The sequence below is a fragment of the Rattus norvegicus genome, chromosome 2 (assembly GCF_021556685.1).
Source record: "Rattus norvegicus strain SHRSP/BbbUtx chromosome 2, alternate assembly SHRSP_T2T, whole genome shotgun sequence".
Lineage (NCBI taxonomy): Eukaryota > Metazoa > Chordata > Mammalia > Rodentia > Muridae > Rattus > Rattus norvegicus.
In genome coordinates this window covers 122,936,975-122,959,402 of record NC_141535.1, presented here as the reverse complement: position 1 = coordinate 122,959,402, position 22,428 = coordinate 122,936,975, and positions in this window count along the sequence as shown.

Below are 22,428 nucleotides of genomic sequence, written 5' to 3'. Positions count from 1 at the left end.
TCATTAAAGGTCTCCCAACCGAAAAGAGCCCAGGTCCAGACGGGTTTAGTGCAAAATTCTATCAGACCTTCATAGAAGACCTCATACCAATATTATCCAAACTATTCCACAAAATTGAAACAGATGGAGCACTACCGAATTCCTTCTACGAAGCCGCAATTACTGTTATACCTAAACCACACAAAGACACAACAAAGAAAGAGAACTTCAGACCAATTTCCCTTATGAATATCGACGCAAAAATACTCAATAAATTTCTGGCAAACCGAATTCAAGAGCACATCAAAACAATCATCCACCATGATCAAGTAGGCTTCATCCCAGGCATGCAGGGATGGTTTAATATACAGAAAACCATCAACGTGATCCATTATATAAACAAACTGAAAGAACAAAACCACATGATCATTTCATTAGATGCTGAGAAAGCATTTGACAAAATTCAACACCCCTTCATGATAAAAGTCCTGGAAAGAATAGGAATTCAAGGCCCATACCTAAACATAGTAAAAGCCATATACAGCAAACCAGTTGCTAACATTAAACTAAATGGAGAGAAACTTGAAGCAATCCCACTAAAATCAGAGACTAGACAAGGCTGCCCACTCTCTCCCTACTTATTCAATATAGTTCTTGAAGTTCTAGCCAGAGCAATCAGACAACAAAAGGAGGTCAAGGGGATACAGATCGGAAAAGAAGAAGTCAAAATATCACTATTTGCAGATGATATGATAGTATATTTAAGTGATCCCAAAAGTTCCACCAGAGAACTACTAAAGCTGATAAACAACTTGAGCAAAGTGGCTGGGTATAAAATTAACTCAAATAAATCAGTAGCCTTTCTCTACACAAAAGAGAAACAAGCCGAGAAAGAAATTAGAGAAACGACACCTTTCATAATAGACACAAATAATATAAAGTACCTCGGGGTTAATTTAACCAAGCAAGTAAAAGATCTGTACAATAAGAACTTCAAGACACTGAGGAAAGAAATTGAAGAAGACCTCAGAAGATGGAAAGATCTCCCATGCTCATGGATTGGCAGGATTAATATAGTAAAAATGGCCATTTTACCAAAAGCAATCTACAGATTCAATGCAATCCCCATCAAAATACCAATCCAATTCTTCAAAGAGTTAGACAGAACAATTTGCAAATTCATCTGGAATAACAAAAAACCCAGGAGAGCTAAAGCTATCCTCAACAATAAAAGGACTTCAGGGGGAATCACTATCCCTGAACTCAAGCAGTATTACAGAGCAATAGTGATAAAAACTGCATGGTATTGGTACAGAGACAGACAGATAGACCAATGGAATAGAATTGAAGACCCAGAAATGAACCCACACACCTATGGTCACTTGATTTTTGACAAAGGAGCCAAAACCATCCAATGGAAAAAAGATAGCATTTTCAGCAAATGGTGCTGGTTCAACTGGAGGGCAACATGTAGAAGAATGCAGATCGATCCATGCTTATCACCCTGTACAAAGCTTAAGTCCAAGTGGATCAAGGACCTCCACATCAAACCAGACACACTCAAACTAATAGAAGGAAAACTAGGGAAGCATCTGGAACACATGGGCACTGGAAAAAATTTCCTGAACAAAACACCAATGGCTTATGCTCTAAGATCAAGAATCGACAAATGGGATCTCATAAAACTGCAAAGCTTCTGTAAGGCAAAAGACACTGTGGTTAGGACAAAACGGCAACCAACAGATTGGGAAAAGATCTTTACCAATCCTACAACAGATAGAGGCCTTATATCCAAAATATACAAAGAACTCAAGAAGTTAGACCGCAGGGAAACAAATAACCCTATTAAAAAATGGGGTTCAGAGCTAAACAAACAATTCACAGCTGAGGAATGCCGAATGGCTGAGAAACACCTAAAGAAATGTTCAACATCTTTAGTCATGAGGGAAATGCAAATCAAAACAACCCTGAGATTTCACCTCACACCAGTGAGAATGGCTAAGATCAAAAACTCAGGTGACAGCAGATGCTGGCGAGGATGTGGAGAAAGAGGAACACTCCTCCATTGTTGGTGGGATTGCAGACTGGTAAAACCATTCTGGAAATCAATCTGGAGGTTCCTCAGAAAATTGGACATTTAACTGCCTGAGGATCCAGCTATACCTCTCTTGGGCATATACCCAAAAGATGCCTCAACATATAAAAGAGACACCTGCTCCACTATGTTCATCGCAGCCTTATTTATAATAGCCAGAAACTGGAAAGAACCCAGATGCCCTTCAACAGAGGAATGGATACAGAAAATGTGGTACATCTACACAATGGAATATTACTCAGCTATCAAAAACAACGAGTTTATGAAATTCCTAGGCAAATGGTTGGAACTGGAAAATATCATCCTGAGTGAGCTAACCCAATCACAGAAAGACATACATGGTATGCACTCATTGATAAGTGGCTATTAGCCCAAATGCTTGAATTACCCTAGATCCCTAGAACAAACGAAACTCAAGACGGATGATCAAAATGTGAATGCTTCACTCCTTCTTTAAATGAGGAAAAAGAATACCCTTGGCAGGGAAGGGAGAGGCAAAGATTAAAACAGAGACTGAAGGAACACCCATTCAGAGCCTGCCCCACATGTGGCCCATACATATACAGCCACCCAATTAGACAAGATGGATGAAGCAAAGAAGTGCAGACCGACAGGAGCCGGATGTAGATCGCTCCTGAGAGACACAGCCAGAATACAGCAAATACAGAGGCGAATGCCAGCAGCAAACCACTGAACTGAGAATAGGTCCCCCGTTGAAGGAATCAGAGAAAGAACTGGAAGAGCTTGAAGGGGCTCGAGACCCCAAAAGTACAACAATGTCAAGCAACCAGAGCTTCCAGGGACTAAGCCACTACCTAAAGACTATACATGGACTGACCCCGGACTCTGACCTCATAGGTAGCAATGAATATCCTAGTAAGAGTACCAGTGGAAGGGAAGCCCTGGGTCCTGCTAAGACTGAACCCCCAGTGAACTAGACTGTTGGGGGGAGGTCGGCAATGGGGGGAGGGTTGGAAGGGGAACACCCATAAGGAAGGGGAGGGGGAGGGGGATGTTTGCCTGGAAACCGGGAAAGGGAATAACACTTGAAATGTATATAAGAAATACTCAAGTTAATAAAAAAAAAAAGAAATAAAAGCCAGAAGAATAGGAAAAAAAACCAAAAAACAAATTAGATACTCAATACCTGTACTCAGTAAACTGGCTAAGTGTCATAGAATGTTTGATCTTCTTGAGACAGAACTGGCTCCACTTAAGCACAAAGGGTACTGGGTTTCATGTTTGATTCTTCATATTAACTAACAGTCCTCGACAGCTAAATACAGAACCACAGAGGAGAATATGCATTCAAATGTTCCACAGGGAGTTTATAAAGTTGCTCCTCATAAGCAAAACAGACACCCAAAACTAGAGCATTTGTAACAAAGGGCCTTCATTTTCATCTCAATGCATTCTGATTACTCAGATTTGTGCCCTGGGAATGTAATTGAAGGCCTAAGTCAAATATCATTATGGTACTCAATTATTAAATATTGGTATTTATTATGGTCCATGAATAGAGAAAAACGAAGCCATTTAAGCCCCAAATTTAAATTTATAAAGATGAATGCAAATGCCTCTTTAATCTCTGTGAGCCCAAGTCACCTCTGCTTAGTTAAGTCAGTGGGTCATGTTCTCCTGGTGTCATGCATCCCTCTGACTCCAAATTCTTTCCCCCTCCTCTTCCTTGGGGTTACCAGATTTCCAGTAGGAGAGACCTGATGAGGCTTACTCTTTCTATTTCTCAGATCTTTGCTGTATCATAACTAAATACAGGAGTTTGCCATGTTTTATTGATCATGTTGTTCAGGAAAGTTCAGGAATAAATATTTAGACCGAAAGCAAAAAAAAAAAAAAAAAAAAGGGACAGACGAATATAATGGATACAAAGACAATATCCATCCTCCTGCTACACTCAAAAAACACATCTTAATATCTAGGATTGACTGCCTCAGGATAAAAAGATGAAGAATAGTATTAAAATCCAATCAACCTAGGAAGCAAGCTGGTGTAGTCATTTTAATATCTGACAAAATGAATTTAAAACCCAACTGACCTGTACACACTGATATCAGGAAACTTCAATATCCCTCTCTCACCAATAGACAGGTCATCAAACAAGCAGTAAGTAGAAGTGCTGGAGAAAACTGATGCTGTAAATCAAATAGTCATAACAGATATTTGCAGAACATTTCACCCAACACAAAAGAATATACCTTCTTCTGAGCATCCCAAAACGGACCACATACTTGGACACAAAACAAGTCTTAACAGATGCAAGACCGTTAAAATTCACCCTGCATCCTATCTAGCCATTCATATTAAAGCTGGATATCAACAACAACAGAATCAACAGAAAACTTATAAACTCATGGAAACTGAATGAATCACTACTGAATTTGAACTAGGTCTAGACAGAAATTAAGAAATAAATTAAAAGACTTTCTGGAACTCGATGAAAACAAATACACAACACAGCCAAACTTATGAGCTACAATGAAAGCAGTGCTAAGCGGCAAGTACATAGCATTACATCGGGGTCAGGGAGATCTCACACTAATAACTTAGACACTTACCTGAAAGCTCTAGAAGAAAAGAAGAAGAAAAAAAACCACACCCAAAAGGAGGATACGATGAGAAATAATCAACCTCAGGGCTGAAATGAATAAAATAGAAACAAAATTTACAAAGAATCAATGAAACAAGGAGTTTTTGAGAAAAATCTGTAAGATTGGAAAACCCTTATCCAAATTAACCAAAGAGACCACAAGTGAGTATCCAAATTAATGAAATTAGAGATGAAAAGGGGGACATAACAACAGACACCAAAATAAAAAAAAAAATCCAGAGAATCATAAGGACACACTTTTCAAACCTGTACTCTACCAAATTAGAAAGAAATGGAAAACTTTCTCAATACATACCACTTACCAAAGTTAAATCAAGATCAGATAAGCAATTTAAAGAGACCTATAAATCACATCGAAATAGAAACAGTAATTAAAGTCTACCAACCGAACCAACTGAAGAAACAAACAAACAAAACAAAACCCACCACCACCATGAACAGAAGAGGGAAATAGCCTTAGAGCCTTAAATTCATTGGCACAGGAAAAGACTTCCTGGACGGAACCCTGATAGCACAGGCACTAACATCAACAATAAATGGGGGTGGGCAACCTTAGGAAACTGAAAAGCTTTTGCTTGGCAAAGGACACTGTCATTAAGCAAAGCAGCAGCCTACAGAAAGAAAAAACTATATATACATATATGTCTGTGGGATGTGTGTGTGTGTGTGTGTGTGTGTGTATGTATTAACTATTCATTGATAGAGGGCTAATATTCCAAAATATATAAAGAGCTTAAAAAATCAGGTATCAACAAAACAAATAACCCAATTTAAAAGCAGGATACATATAGAAACAAAGAATTCTCAAAAGAAGAAACTCTACTGGCCAAGAAACACTCAAAGAAATATGCAACATCTTTAGCCATCGCAGAAATTCGAATCAAACTACTTTTAGGTTTCTTAATGGACTTAGCTGGACAGAATGAACAACAGCTCATGCTAGTGAGGATGTGGAGTAAGAATACTCATCCACTGCTGTTGGGAATGCGAATTTGTATAGCCACTGTGGAAACCACTGTGGTGGTTACTGCAATGGATGGTGCTGGGACCTGGGAGCACTAGAGTCAGTAAAGAGGACTAAAGTCTAGTTCCGTAACCAACTTTATTCAGAGCATCAGACAATTTATACTCTGAGGGTTAAGAAGAGTCACATGAGTAAAGTGTACAACCACAAGGATAAGCTGCACCGTGTGAAAATGTTTTTTTTCCATAGAGGCTTATAAACAAATAATAGCCAATTGTAATGAATAACTTGAGTTAAACTCACTTCTATCTGTTATATGTAGAAGGGGTACAAAGCACAATCCAAGAGCAATTCCATGTTTTTGAAGAAACTTGTCTTGGTTCCTTGAAGCTTTACTCACAAGCACTCAGAAATGTCCTCAAAGGTCTCCACTCTTGGACCGTGCTCAAACATAGTGGTTCCTCAGAAAGACGGGAATAGATTTACCTCAAGATCCAGCTAGGCCATTTAGGGTATATACTTCACAGTAAGTACATACTCTGAAGTATATATGACTGCATCCTAACAGAGACACTTACTCAACCATGTTCATTGCTGCTCTATTCTTAACAGTCAGAAACTGGAAACAACTTAGATGTCCCTCAACAGAAAAACAGATAAAGAAAATGTGGTGCATTTACACAGTGGATTCTTACTCAGCCATTTGAAAGAAGGGATCATGCAATATGCAAGTAAATAAATGAAGCTAGAAGAAAAAAGTCATCCTGAGTGAGGTGATCAAGATCCACAAAGACAAATATGGTATTACTCACTATATATGTGGGCGCTAGCTGTTAAGTCAGTGATAACCAATCTACAATCAGTAGAACCACAGAGTTTAAGAATAGAGTAAGGGACCACGAGTAAAATGGCAAGTATATCTCCCTAGAAAAGGGAAATAGAATAGATAGTTATGAATGGCTTGGGAGTGGGACTGAGCCAGGAGAGAGGGGAGTAGGGAGAGGGCAAGTGGTCATGGCACTGCATGTCTGACGCCGAGTCTCTTCAAGCTTGACTACTCATACTGACACAGGTTCATCCATGTTCACCATGGAAATGTGCACACATTGGGTTCTGAAAGGTTGGTTGCCAAGAGAAATCATACTTGGTCATAAATCTTATCATATGATCAAAAGAATCAGAAATTATAATCACCAAGAAATAAGAAGGAGATTTTCTCTTTTTTCTATCCTTCATATCTTCATTTATCTTTCAGCATGAGAGGAACTCCCAGCTACCTGACCAGTAATCATCTTTGTTAGTCAGGTGACAGGCTGCTGGTCTGAACATTAGTGTAAGGCTTGGATCCCATCTCCAAGTTTTATCCTTCATATTTGTCCCCTAAGTATTTTTGGCTCTGCAACAACTTACTCGTGCTCAGCTGTGGTGTTTAGTGAAATCTAGGTCCTAATCAATAAACAGAAATACAAACAGCCTCGCCTTTCTTATCTGAAATCTACCAAATCCATCTGTAAACACCTGTTTGTGTGTGTGTGTTCATTTGAATATTTGTTTATCATACTTATAGAAAAGGTAACATTGTTAGAAAAGAAAACAGTTCTGTAATTTGATCTTATTGTGTATACTCAACATTTCCTTGGTTTTCCCACTTGAGGGGATGGGAACGTAATTTACATTGAGTAAAAGCTGAACATGATGCATAAGGCCAGCCTTGCTTTTGGTCTTCTGTTTCTTCTGTGGCCTTAGTCTTAGCTGCAAATGACTAGGGAGAGAGTGAAGGAGCAGATGATACTCATGGGCAGAGTGCGCAGCATGCTTGCTCAAAGGCCTGGATTGGGTTCCCTCACTGCAACATCAATCAGTGATGAAGTTTCCATCAGCATGCTGGAAGCCTACCCTTGCTCCTCACTGAAGATGGGCGGAAAGATGTGAACGCAAGCATGTGAGAGGATGGAACACTGGGCAAAATGAACGCTGATTCCCCGCAACACTCCCTGACCCTACCACCTCCCCTGCAACCCCTTGCACCCTGCCCATCACCTTATCGGACGATGCGCATCTCCCCCTGCCTCCACCCTACCACCCGCAGCGCAAGGTGTAACTGTCAAAGTGAGGAAAAATGCTTCTCCAATGGTCAATGGGTCCTACGGTATTTCTTCTGAATCATCTTTAGCTATTTCTATCTGGTTTTGATTATAGAAACAACTCAGTTTGTATCAGGGAACCCTGTGTCCCGGAGCCCCAGAGGCACGAACAAGAACAAAGAGGTTCTTTTTTAATGAATCACTTAAAATATCTCTTCCGTGATTATCTGAGCTGCATGACCTTCACAGTTACTTGTGCTCAAGTAACTGATCATGAGCATCGCAAGGTAGATGCAGAGAGATTTACCCAACAGCCACAAGACCCAGGTCACCTCTGCAGTACATCTGACCTATCCCTCACCTTCGTGGACAACTTCCTGGATGTGATCATCCATTCCTGTCCGCTTTCTGTTCCTGTCAGACAGTTTAACTTCTTCCATGGCCTAAACACCGAACACGCACTGTACCACGCATGGCACCCTGCCCAGTGCTGTCAAAGCATCTAGTCCCCAAGCAAACTTCACAAGTTGCTTCCAAGTCAACTTACTGTGGAATTTACTTCTCAATGATTTGACATGAGTAAGATGACGATGTTATTTCTGTTTATCTATTTTTTGTCAGTTGGTTGTGTGCGTTTGTGTGTGTATGTGTGTATCTGTGTGTGTGTGTGTGTGTGTGTGTGTGTGCATCACTGACAAAGACTTTAGTGTTTTGCCCTTAACTCTAACTCTATTTTTCCCATAAACCCCCTGGGTTTTTTTAATTATTTTGAAATGTTTGTATGAATCTGAGTGGGGGGGTTGTACAAATTATCTAAATTTAAATATTCTTTTAAAAATGTATAAGAAAAACCAGTTTCTTAACTTCACGGTAGCATATTTTATTGTCTTTGAGTTGGAGGTGTAAAACCTGATTTTAAATCGTATAATTGTAAAAGTTAATGATCTCGGAAAGAAATCACAGGGCTGAGCCTGTGGAACCTCTGCCACCCAGGGACTGCAGAGGATTAAATGCTGTTGCTTGTCTCTAATATTGGCGTCATTCAGTTCTGGTTTTATGAAGTATATCAAATATTATGTGGGGTCCTTATGCTTTTCTGAACTCTTGAACTTGCTGGCTAATAACACTGGAATTCCCCCTAAAGTCCTACTTGGTGTACACAGGAGCACAGAGCTGTTCTTGCCCTGCCCCCATCCCTCCGGGGTGTTGCTGATGCATGGTGCTACCTGCCCTGAAATTAAAACGTAGTATTTTCTTAGGCTGCATTATAGTCTTGTAGTACCACAGACCTGAGGGGAGAAAATAAACCTGGCTCTTTGCTGTGTTCTGTATTGCTAAATCTATAAACACAGGCGTGTAATGTTTGGTTTTGAAATCCTTACATTAGATACCGGGTGCATGCTTTAAAATCCTCTCCGCACGTGAAGTCGGTATTACACATATGAATCACTCACTTAGACATGTGTGTAGACAGCTGCCAAAAATAAATGGCACCTTCTGACTACTCAATCAATAGTACACTGTTTGCTTCTCCTTAGAGACAGCGGGGTTTGTGAAGAGGCCACTGAATGCCAACAGGCATAATCTGTTTCTCACGTTTGCAACAGACTAGATGGGATCTGTGCTGATAGGGCAACTTTGTTGGCAAATTGGCAACTACATTCTGATGTGAGACAGCCTCTTCTTGCTAGGTTACAACAACACCAGGGCCCAGGATGGAGCATGTTGGCCAAGTGACTCTAAGGACATCAACCCTCATTTATTCTCAGCCTCGTCCCTTCCTGATGATGTTTCTGCTCTGGGCAGTTCTATCATCACCATCATCATCACCATCACCACCACCACCATCATCATCATCATCATCATCATCATCATCATCATCATCATCATGAGCCCAGCTTTTCTTTATTTCCCTTTTCCATTAAGACTTTGAAGGAGACTGGAAGTCCCACACCCACGGATCCCGGCCTGCAGCAGCTCTCTGCTCCCAGACACCGTGGGAGAGAGACCCGACCGCCTGGTAAGGTGGGCACTCCAGAGACTGCAGAGTGGAAGAGACCACCAACACTGCCCACCCCTGCCCGCATCCCTGGCCCAAGAGGAAAATGTATAAGGCCTCTGGGTTCCCGTGGGGGAGGGCCCAGGAGCGGCAGGACCGCTGCCTGAGACACCGCCGGAACCTGAAGGAAACAGACCGGATAAACAGTTCTCTGCACCCAAATCATGTGGGAGGGAGAGCTAAACCTTCAGAGAGGCGGACACGCCTGGGAAACCAGAAGAGACTGCACTCTGCATACACATCTCGGACGCCAGAGGAAAACACCAAATGCCATCTGGAACCCTGGTGCACTGAAGTTCCCGGAAATGGTGGCACAGATCTTCCTGGTTGCTGCTGCCACGGAGAGCTCTTTGGCAGCACCCCGCGAGCAAACTTGAGCCTCGGGACCACAGGTAAGACCAAATTTTCTGCTGCAAGTGACCTGTCTGGTGAACTCATGACACAGGCCCACAGGAACAGCTGAAGACCTGTAGAGAGGGAAAACTACATGCCCGAAAGCAGAACACTCTGTCGCCATAACAGGCTGAAAGAAAACAGGAAAACAGGTCTACAGCACTCCTGACACACAGGCTTATAGGGCAGTCTAGCCACTGTCAGAAATAGCAGAACAAAGTAACACTAGAGATAATCTGATGGCAAGAGGCAAGTGCAGGAACCCAAGCAACAGAAACCAAGACTACATGGCACCATCGGAGCCCAATTCTCCCACCAAAACAAACATGGAATATCCAAACACACCAGAAAAGCAAGATCTAGTTTCAAAATCATATTTGATCATGATGCTGGAGGACTTCAAGAAAGACGTGAAGAGCTCCCTTAGAGAACAAGTAGAAGCCTACAGAGAGGAATCACAAAAAGGCCTGAAGGAATTCCAGAAAAACATAATTAAACAAGTAGAAGTTCATAGAGATGAGTCACAAAAATCCCTGAAAGAATTCCAGGAAATCATAAATAAACAAGTAGAAGCCCATAGAGAGGAGACACAAAAATCCCTGAAAGAATTCCAGGAAAACACAATCAAACAGTTGAAGGAATTAAAAATGGAAATAGAAGCAATCAAGAAAGAACACATGGAAACAACCCTGGATATAGAAAACCAAAAGAAAAGACAAGGAGCTGTAGATACAAGCTTCACCAACAGAATACAGGAGATGGAAGAGAGAATCTCAGGAGCAGAAGATTCCATAGAGATCATTGACTCAACTGTCAAAGATAATGTAAAGCAGAAAAAGCTACTGGTCCAAAACATACAGGAAATCCAGGACTCAATGAGAAGATCAAACCTAAGGATAATAGGTATAGAAGAGAGTGAAGACTCCCAGCTCAAAGGACCAGTAAATATCTTCAACAAAATCATAGAAGAAAACCTCCCAAACCTAAAAAAAGAGATACCCATAGGCATACAAGAAGCCTACAGAACTCCAAATAGATTGGACCAGAAAAGAAACACCTCCCGTCACATAATAGTCAAAACACCAAATGCACAAAATAAAGAAAGAATATTAAAAGCAGTAAGGGGAAAAGGTCAAGTAACATATAAAGGCAGACCTATCAGAATCACACCAGACTTCTCGCCAGAAACTATGAAGGCCAGAAGATCCTGGACAGATGTCACACAGACCCTAAGAGAACACAAATGCCAGCCCAGGTTACTGTATGCTGCAAAACTCTCAATTAACATAGATGGAGAAACCAAGATATTCCATGACAAAACCAAATTTACACAATATCTTTCTACAAATCCAGCACTACAAAGGATAATAAATGGTAAAGCCCAACATAAGGAGGCAAGCTATACCCTAGAAGAAGCAAGAAACTAATCGTCTTGGCAACAAAACAAAGAGAATGAAAGCACACAAACATAACCTCACATCCAAATATGAATACGACAGGAAGCAATAATCACTATTCCTTAATATCTCTCAACATCAATGGCCTCAACTCCCCAATAAAGAGACATAGATTAACAAACTGGATACGCAACGAGGACCCTGCATTCTGCTGCCTACAAGAAACACACCTCAGAGACAAAGACAGACACTACCTCAGAGTGAAAGGCTGGAAAACAACTTTCCAAGCAAATGGTCGGAAGAAGCAAGCTGGAGTTGCCATTCTAATATCAGATAAAATCAATTTTCAACTAAAAGTCATCAAAAAACATAAGGAAGGACACTTCATATTCATCAAAGGAAAAATCCACCAAGATGAACTCTCAATCCTAAATATCTATGCCCCAAATACAAGGGCACCTACATACGTAAAAGAAACCTTACTAAACCTCAAAACACACATTGCACCTCACACAATAATAGTGGGAGATTTCAACACCCCACTCTCATCAATGGACAGATCATGGAAACAGAAATTAAACAGAGATGTAGACAGACTAAGAGAAGTCATGAGCCAAATGGACTTAACGGATATTTATAGAACATTCTATCCTAAAGCAAAAGGATATACCTTCTTCTCAGCTCCTCATGGTACTTTCTTCAAAATTGACCATATAATTGGTCAAAAAACGGGCCTCAACAGGTACAGAAAGATAGAAATAATCCCATGCGTGCTATCGGACCACCATGGCCTAAAACTGGTCTTCAACAACAATAAGGGAAGAATGCCCACATATACGTGGAAATTGAACAATGCTCTACTCAATGATAACCTGGTCAAGGAAGAAATAAAGAAAGAAATTAAAGACTTTTTAGAATTTAATGAAAATGAAGGTACAACATACCCAAACCTATGGGACACAATGAAAGCTGTGCTAAGAGGAAAATTCATAGCCCTGAGTGCCTGCAGAAAGAAACAGGAAGAGCATATGTCAGCAGCTTGACAGCACACCTAAAAGCTCTAGAACAAAAAGAAGCAAATACACCCAGGAGGAGTAGAAGGCAGGAAATAATCAAACTCAGAGCTGAAATCAACCAAGTAGAAACAAAAAGGACCACAGAAAGAATCAACAGACCCAAAAGTTGGTTCTTTGAGAAAATCAACAAGATAGATAAACCCTTAGCCAGACTAACGAGAGGACACAGAGAGTGTGTCCAAATTAATAAAATCAGAAATGAAAAGGGAGACATAACTACAGATTCAGAGGAAATTCAAAAAATCATCAGATCTTACTATAAAAGCCTATATTCAACAAAACTTGAAAATCTACAGGAAATGGACAATTTCCTAGACAGATACCAGGTACCGAAGTTAAATCGGGAACAGATAAACCAGTTAAACAACCCCATAACTCCTAAGGAAATAGAAGAAGTCATTAAAGGTCTCCCAACCAAAAAGACCCCAGGTCCAGACGGGTTTAGTGCAGAATTCTATCAAACCTTCATAGAAGACCTCATACCAATATTATCCAAACTATTCCACAAAATTGAAACAGATGGAGCACTACCGAATTCCTTCTATGAAGCCACAATTACTCTTATACCTAAACCACACAAAGACACAACAAAGAAAGAGAACTTCAGACCAATTTCCCTTATGAATATCGACGCAAAAATACTCAATAAAATTCTGGCAAACCGAATCCAAGAGCACATCCAAACAATCATCCACCATGATCAAGTAGGCTTCATCCCAGGCATGCAGGGATGGTTTAATATACAGAAAACCATTAAGGTGATCCATTATATAAACAAACTGAAAGAACAAAACCACATGATCATTTCATTAGATGCTGAGAAAGCATTTGACAAAATTCAACACCCCTTCATGATAAAAGTCCTGGAAAGAATAGGAATTCAAGGCCCATACCTAAACATAGTAAAAGCCATATACAGCAAACCAGTTGCTAACATTAAACTAAATGGAGAGAAACTTGAAGCAATCCCACTAAAATCAGGGACTAGACAAGGCTGCCCACTCTCTCCCTACTTATTCAATATAGTTCTTGAAGTTCTAGCCAGAGCAATCAGACAACAAAAGGAGGTCAAGGGGATACAGATCGGAAAAGAAGAAGTCAAAATATCACTATTTGCAGATGATATGATAGTATATTTAAGTGATCCCAAAAGTTCCACCAGAGAACTACTAAGGCTGATAAACAACTTCAGCAAAGTGGCTGGGTATAAAATTAACTCAAATAAATCAGTAGCCTTACTCTACACAAAAGAGAAATAAGCCGAGAAAGAAATTAGGGAAACGACACCCTTCATAATAGACCCAAAGAATATAAAGTACCTTGGGGTGACTTTAACCAAGCAAGTAAAAGATCTGTACAATAAGAACTTCAAGACACTGAAGAAAGAAATTGAAGAAGACCTTAGAAGATGGAAAGATCTCCCATGCTCATGGATTGGCAGGATCAATATAGTAAAAATGGCCATTTTACCAAAAGCAATCTACAGATTCAATGCAATCCCCATCAAAATACCAATCCAATTCTTCAAAGAGTTAGACAGAACAATTTGCAAATTCATCTGGAATAACAAAAAACCCAGGATAGCTAAAACTATACTCAACAATAAAAGGACTTCAGGGGGAATCACTATCCCTGAACTCAAGCAGTATTACAGAGCAATAGTGATAACAACTGCATGGTATTGGTACAGAGACAGACAGATAGACCAATGGAATAGAATTGAAGACCCAGAAATGAACCCACACACCTATGGTCACTTGATTTTTGACAAAGGAGCCAAAACCATCCAATGGAAAAAAGACAGCATTTTCAGCAAATGGTGCTGGTTCAACTGGAGGTCAATATGTAGAAGAATGCAGATCGATCCATGCTTATCACCCTGTACAAAGCTTAAGTCCAAGTGGATCAAGGACCTCCACATCAAACCAGACACACTCAAACTAATAGAAGAAAAACTAGGGAAGCATCTGGAACACATGGGCACTGGAAAAAATTTCCTAAACAAAACACCAATGGCTTACGCTCTAAGATCAAGAATCGACAAATGGGATCTCATAAAACTGCAAAGCTTCTGTAAGGCAAAGGACACTGTGGTTAGGATAAAACGGCAACCAACAGATTGGGAAAAGATCTTTACCAATCCTACAACAGATAGAGGCCTTATATCCAAAATATACAAAGATCTCAAGAAGTTAGACCGCAGGGAGACAAATAACCCTATTAAAAAATGGGGTTCAGAGCTAAACAAAGAATTCACAGCTGAAGAATGCTGAATGGCTGAGAAACACCTAAAGAAATGTTCAACATCTTTAGTCATAAGGGAAATGCAAATCAAAACAACCCTGAGATTTTACCTCACACCAGTGAGAATGGCTAAGATCAAAAACTCAGGTGACAGCAGATGCTGGAGAAAGAGGAACACTCCTCCATTGTTGGTGGGATTGCAGACTGGTACAACCATTCTGGAAATCAGTCTGGAGGTTCCTCAGAAAATTGGACATTGAACTGCCTGAAGATCCAGCTATACCTCTTTTGGGCATATACCCAAAAGATGCCCCAACATATAAAAAAGACACGTGCTCCACTATGTTCATCGCAGCCTCATTTATAATAGCCAGAAGCTGGAAAGAACCCAGATGCCCTTCAACAGAGGAATGGATACAGAAAACGTGGTACATCTACACAATGGAATATTACTCAGCTATCAAAAACAACGGCTTTATGAAATTCGTAGGCAAATGGTTGGAACTGGAAAATATCATTCTGAGTGAGCTAACCCAATCACAGAAAGATATACATGGTATGCACTCATTGATAAGTGGCTATTAGCCCAAATGCTTGAATTACCCTAGATGCCTAGAACAAATGAAACTCAAGACGGATGATCAAAATGTGAATGTTTCACGCCTTCTTTAAAAGGGGAACAAGAATACCCTTGGCAGGGAAGAGAGAGGCAAAGATTAAAACAGAGACTGAAGGAACACCCATTCAGAGCCTGCCCCACATGTGGCCCATACATATACAGCCACCCAATTAGACAAGATGGATGAAGCAAAGAAGTGCAGACCGACAGGAGCCGGATGTAGATCGCTCCTGAGAGACACAACCAGAATACAGCAAATGCAGAGGCAAATGCCAGCAGCAAACCACTGAACTGAGAATAGGTCCCCCGTTGAATGAATCAGAGAAAGAACTGGAAGAGCTTGAAGGGGCTCGAGACCCCATATGTACAACAATGCCAAGCAACCAGATCTTCCAGGGACTAAGCCACTACCTAAAGACTATACATGGACTGACCCTGGACTCTGACCTCATAGGTAGCAATGAACATCTTAGTAAGAGCACCTGTGGAAGGGGAAGCCCTGGGTCCTGCTAAGACTGAACCCCCAGTGAACTAGACTGTTGGGGGGAGGGCGGCAATGGGGTAGGGTTGGGAGGGGAATACCCATAAGGAAGGGGAGGGGGGGAGGGGGATTTTTGCCCAGAAACTGGGAAAGGGAATAACACTCAAAATGCATATAAGAAATACTCAAGTTAATAAAAAAAAAAAAAGACTTTGAAGAAGGGATTGGGGATTTAGCTCAGTGGTAGAGTGCTTTCTAGCAAGCTCAAGACCCTGGGTCGATCCTCAGCTCAGATAAAAAAAAAAAAAAAAGGACTTTGAAGCAGTCACTCATCCTGTTCCAGCCCATAGATCTCACAGAGTAGACATAGATAGGAAGGGTGGAGAGTGGTGAAAGAATGCAAGCAAAATGAGAAGGAATGACAGAGGAACAGGACCCTCTTTGTCCAAAGTGAGAGGTTAGAGCAGGCTATCTTGCATCAGGAAGGGCCACTCTCCAAGTGCAGGGATGGAGTCTCAAAGGTCTTTCCTGTTCCTGACAGTCAAGGGTAGAAAGACACTGGAAAGGAAGGACCCATGGCTGACTATGGAGAGGAAAGAACCAACCCCAAGAAGCTCGTATGTATGATTCTTATGGCAGAGAAAAGAGCAAATAGCAAAGAAAAGAACAAACCCTGGGCTCATTTGCAGCTGAGGACAGGACAGAGGAAAGCTGATATGTGAGCTGTTGCTTACTGCCATGGTCAGAAGATACAAAAGCGAGATCAGGGTCAGGAGAGGAAGAGGGACCCCATCAGACCTTGTCTGGAAAAGTTTTGGTAAAAAACACACCGTGAAGAGCAGAGGATGCATTGTCTACAGGATAGCCGCCAAGGCCTTTGATCTCGAAGTCCACACGGGTCATTTCCCACAAGAAAATCCCTGTCAATCAAAGGAAGACCTTCTTGCTTTCAAAACACAAGATGCTTCATTTTGTTCCTATGAATGTCTCCAATTTCTCTACAATGCACCATTCAAATTAGATACAGTGCGTGTGCTGGTTCATCTGCTTTCTTAGGCCGTAACTCTACAGTGGAAGTCAAGGCGGGACACATCTGTTCAATAACTCTACCACACTGCAAGCATTCCATAGACGGATTACACAATCTATAGTTGTCAAAACTACTCTAATTACTAGGTTACATCAGTTTAGTATAGATCAGATTATATGCGAGGCAATATGTAGTAAGTTGCAAAGGTATAAGCAATTGAATATAACTATGGAGTATAAAAGAAAAATAAAGACTATTAGATTTGAAGCTAGGGAAACAATAGCCTTATACCATCTTTCATGCCTCGTGTATCCTTTGCCCATTTCCCCTTCTTCCTCATCATCTTTGTCTTCTTTTTAATGTCATTCCACATCCATATTTAAACTGCTTGCTTATTTACAATATAGGGTAAGTCCTCATAAGAGGGATAGCAAGCGTTTTTGGGTTTTGCTGGTGTTTCTGAGTTTGGGTCATCTCACTTAATATGCTTTCTCAGTTTATCCATTTTCCTTTAAATTCCCTTTTTACTCCCTTTTGTATATGCACCACATTTCCACTAGCCATTCATCTGTGCACGGACAATTTTAGGTCTGATTTTATGGTGGTCAAGCACCTAGAAATGTAATTGGTGGTAAAATGTAAAATCCTGGCCAACACGCCATAGCTTCTGAAAATCTATTCTAATTCCTGAAGTTCATTGTCATGTATTTGTGTGGCCACCTTACTCTATCTGTGTGGTGTCTTCATTTGTGTGTTCATTACAATAAAGTGATTTTATTTAATCAACAAAACCCATCAAATTCTTAGAAAATTCAAACAAACAAGAGCAGGCTGGTGAGGTGGCTCAGTGGGCAAAGGCACCTGCCATAAAGCTTAATGACCTGAGTTCAACCCCCAGAACCACAGGATGGATAGGAGTGACTCTCAGTGGCTGCTCTCTGACCTCTGCTACAACACATGCATTCACACATCATAAATAATTATGAATGTAATAAAACACTTATTTTTAATCATTTTATTAATTCTTTGAATAATTTATACAACGTAGTATGAAAATATTCACTCACCTTCCCAACTTCTACAAGAGCCATCCCCATCATGTACCCACTCAATCCCATGCCCTCTTATTTTTTCCCAAATCCATAGAGTCTAACATGTACATCCCAAATAGTCTTTCTTGGGTGTGGTGCTATTCCCCGGAGTGTGGTTGACTTAAGGACCTCATCCTTAAAGAGAACTGACTTTTCCTTTCCCAGCAGCTATCACTTTCTAATAGCTCCTCAACTGTGGACAGGACTCTGCCCATCACCCTGCCACCTCCTTTAGCTGGCTAGAGCTGGTAGGTCCTGTGTCTGCTGTCATAATGCTGAAGGTGCACATAGATAACTGCCCTGCTATGTCTGGAAAGCACTGTGTATTGTACTTATCTCACTTTTAGAGTCTTCTACAACAATCCTTGAGCCTTGTCATAAGGAAATATAATATAGGTGTCCCATTTAGGGATGAGCATGCCATAACCTCTTATTCAGTGTAGATTGGTCAGTTTTGGGTCTCTATGTTAATCATGATCAATGCAAAATGAGGGTCAAAAAACAAACTAGTCTATGGGTAGGTCAGGAAGTCATTAAATGTCAATTTAATATTTATTATACCCTTAGAATGGTCGTAGTGGAGTTCTTCTCTAGGGCCTATGAGCTACCTATCTATCCTGAAGTCACAAGATGCTTGAGTCACAGATCATGTAGAAATCAAGCAGATACAGACCTAGAAGCTTCCTTCCTACTTACCTTTCATAGCTCTGAAAGATGGGATTCAGACAGCCAGAGGAGAAAAGTAATTAATTGTAACCAGCTGTGCACCCAGAAAGCTACAAGAAAGGCTAATGTGGCAATGCCCACTGGCATAAGTGACTTTAATGTTACAGGAGTAACCAAGCACTTTCTGACTGGATGTAAAGCCCCCTCCATAAGACAGAATACCTGGCAACATTATTAAAGCCAAAAAACAAAAAACAAAACAAAAACAAAACAAAAAAACAAAACAAAAAGAACCTTTTTTCTGTTTGTTTAAAGCTAATACTAAAATCATCTCAAAAGATTCCAAGTTATTATCAACACCCTGATGATTACACAGGACACTTAAGCTATCGTCGCATTAAATGAAATAAATTATGGATTTGCTGTTTGTCAGCTAACAACTAAATTTCCTCAGCACTTTTATCACCTGAATTATAGAAATCAGGCTGTTGGCAGTCGTCTTAGAAAAGGCAGCCAGGAATTGGCTGGGAAAGGCAAAGGCAAAGCAGACTCCTGAAAGTTAGATTGGTATTCCAACTTGGAGCCCTCTGCCGTAAACGCCTAATAATGAGCCCACTGTGGAGCCCAAGGTCACTCCAGCAGTCATTCTTCAGGGAGTATTTCTCTAGGCACAGGAGTGAGGATTCATAGGGGCCCTGGAGTGAAGGACTTGCTTTGATCAGGACTGTCTATTCTGTAGTGAACCTCTCACATCTAAGGAGTCCTCATATGGCAGTTGCATACCTGTCCCAGCTCTCTCCAATGCTGGAAACACAGACGTCTCTCCCTACAATAGGCAGATTGAGAAGTCCTGTTATATGAGACAGCAAATGGAAGCCAGGGTCTGACATGCCTTCCCACTGCTTCCCACTGAGATACTATAAAAACACTTTGAAATGAGCACTGGAAGAATGCTGGCCTGGGCTAGCCTTTGCTCACACTCCTGTGGCCCCACTGAAGCCTTCATCTCAATGAACAGGGAGCAGGAAAAGTCCAAACATGCCCTCGGGTACCGGCTGGGCTGCAGTGGAAGACAGGGAGCTCTTGGTTTGGGAAATGTAGCCTCTCTGTATTCTATCCACAAGCAACCATCCAGAAGCCCAGGCAGAGTCGTGGGCACCTCCCTTCCCCAGATTCTATGGGAAGCACATGTACAGCAGTGCCCTTGGCAGGCCGTGGTATTAACCTTAGGTTTTATCAATACCTATGGGCGGTAATTTCATTGAGTGAGATCTGAGGATGCAACAAGAGCTGAACTCTAACATCTCTCCAATAACAATCTGGACTTGGTGCCATCTTCCCAGGAGAAATAACATGGAGTTCATTCATTCGTAAACAAATGTTGAAATCTTCCAAAGTTTCATACTATGCGGTCTCAAATAATCCAATTTATTTCCCCATTTTCATACATTTTTTCCATTTAAAAAGATCTAAACTGTAAACATTAACAACTGAGAGAAACTACATTAGCAAAATGGATCATAAGCTAGGGATCTGTTCACTTGGACTTCTTTTCTTGTTCCACCAGTTGAGAGAGCATGACCCTAGAATCCTTCCTCTCTTCTGTGCCTGTGTGTCTCGACAGGTACTGGCTCTGGCCCTTCTTATAACATTCAGCAAAAGAAAGCGAGAGTAATTCACTGTCACCCTCCCTTCCTAGAGATTCTGTATAGAGAGAAAGTTGAGGGTGGAGAGGACAGAGGGGCTGCCCATGTGTTAAAAGCAGTTAACAGCAGAGGACCCAAGTTCAGGTCCCATCACCAGCATCAGGCAGCCTGTAACTCCAGCTCCAAGAAATCTGACACCCTATTCTGTCTCCTGAGGGTACAGGGGGGGGAGAGAGAGGGGGAGGGGAGGAGGAAGGAGGGAGGGAGAGGGAGAGGGAGAGGGAGAGGGAGAGGGAGAGGGAGAGGGAGAGGGAGAGGGAGAGGGAGAGGGAGAGGGAGTTTGGCTTCAAATGCTGTAAGCTTTGTTGGCAACACAAAACTTTCCCTCCGACAAACGTGTCTGAGAGTCACTAAACTGTGCATGACAATTGTATCCCGCACAAATGCCAAACGTCATTATCCTTTGACCAACTGCCACAGTCTTCAATAATTTCCCACCTAGAGAGCTTATGAGTGAGAAGAAATTTAGCCCAGCGTAGGGCAAAAAAGGAACAAAACGCTGAAAGGCGACAGAGAAAAAGCAGCCTTCCTAGCTGCCATTTATTTCCCATTTAGAATAGATCCACCATCTTTTAAAAGTTAAAATTTTCTCTTTCTTTCTCCAAGTCTCTGAACATTTTGTCTTCTGTCTGGCAGTTTTGATCCTTGCTTAGGGGTGAACTTAATATACTATTCTGGTATTTACAGAGCTTGTAAAATATAATTTTCAAACCTGGATTCCAACCAAACTTGTAATTGAACCATAAAACCTAAGCTTTCAGATCGTCAGATAAACCACATTTCTATGACACTGAAGGCCTCCAGCCGTGACTGAAGCTGTGGCTTTCCCCTTGATTATAAAGGAGAAATTGAGAAATTGCATTTTAGTTATTTTCTGCTTACAATAGAGAAAGAGCCTAGAATAAGAGAAGGGCATTTCAAAGACTGTATCAGCCGAACTAGGCTGGATGAAGCCACCAGCAAGCTGGGGCCATGGTAGAGATACAGCCTGCAACCAGACACCGGCAGAGTGGAAAGACCCACAGCCATGCACCAATTTTCCCTTAGCATGCAACACTGGTGTCCATGAAATTCATGCACAGGAATCCCTCAATAGAAACACAAAAAATAACAACTAAAACCAAGCCTTACGACACTCTAAGCTTACCATTCTGTGTTGATCAGTGCTCACAACTGTCCTGGAGTACAGCCCATAAAGCATCACTACTCACTGAGGTCCCTCTTGGGAATAACCTCATGGCAGAAGTGACATCTTGACAAACTGGGCAGCCACTGACCAGAGCTCTGGCAGGGCACAGGGTATTGATAAAGTCTGCTTCATCAGAACTAACTTCTCTTCCACTTTAAGGGTACACCTCAACTGGAGGGGACTCCTACAGGGACTGGCTACCATAGTAACCATAGCCATCTTCAAAGGAATCAGAAGTGTCCATGGAAAGGTTAGTGTGGTGTGAGAGAGGCCACGGAAAGTAGGAAGTGTAGGAAACTGAGCCGACCAGCAGGCAGTTGCCATGGACAAAGAGGGAAGGAGGAATTAGCTGTGAACATCTGTACACATCTGCTCAAACCCTAAACATAACACATGATAAAAACAGGGGCTTCCCCTCTGGCCCTTACTCATCAGAGATCCTTATGAAAAGAGAGTTTACTCAAGAGTAGATGGTTTCTGGCTCCTGGCATAATGTTTCCCTTCCACTGGTGGCATCATAGCCACCCCATTGAAGTGGCTGTAAGTAGAGAGGTTAACCATGGGACTCCTACATCAGCCTTCATCTATTCAGAAGAGTGGTGACCCTGGTGACAATGTGATCTACCTGAAATGCACTCTCCCCTTCTTATAGGAGCCCTCACCTAAAAAGGGGGTGGAGAGGAAGAAGCTTCTAGAATGGGAACCTTTCTGGAACAAACAATAGCA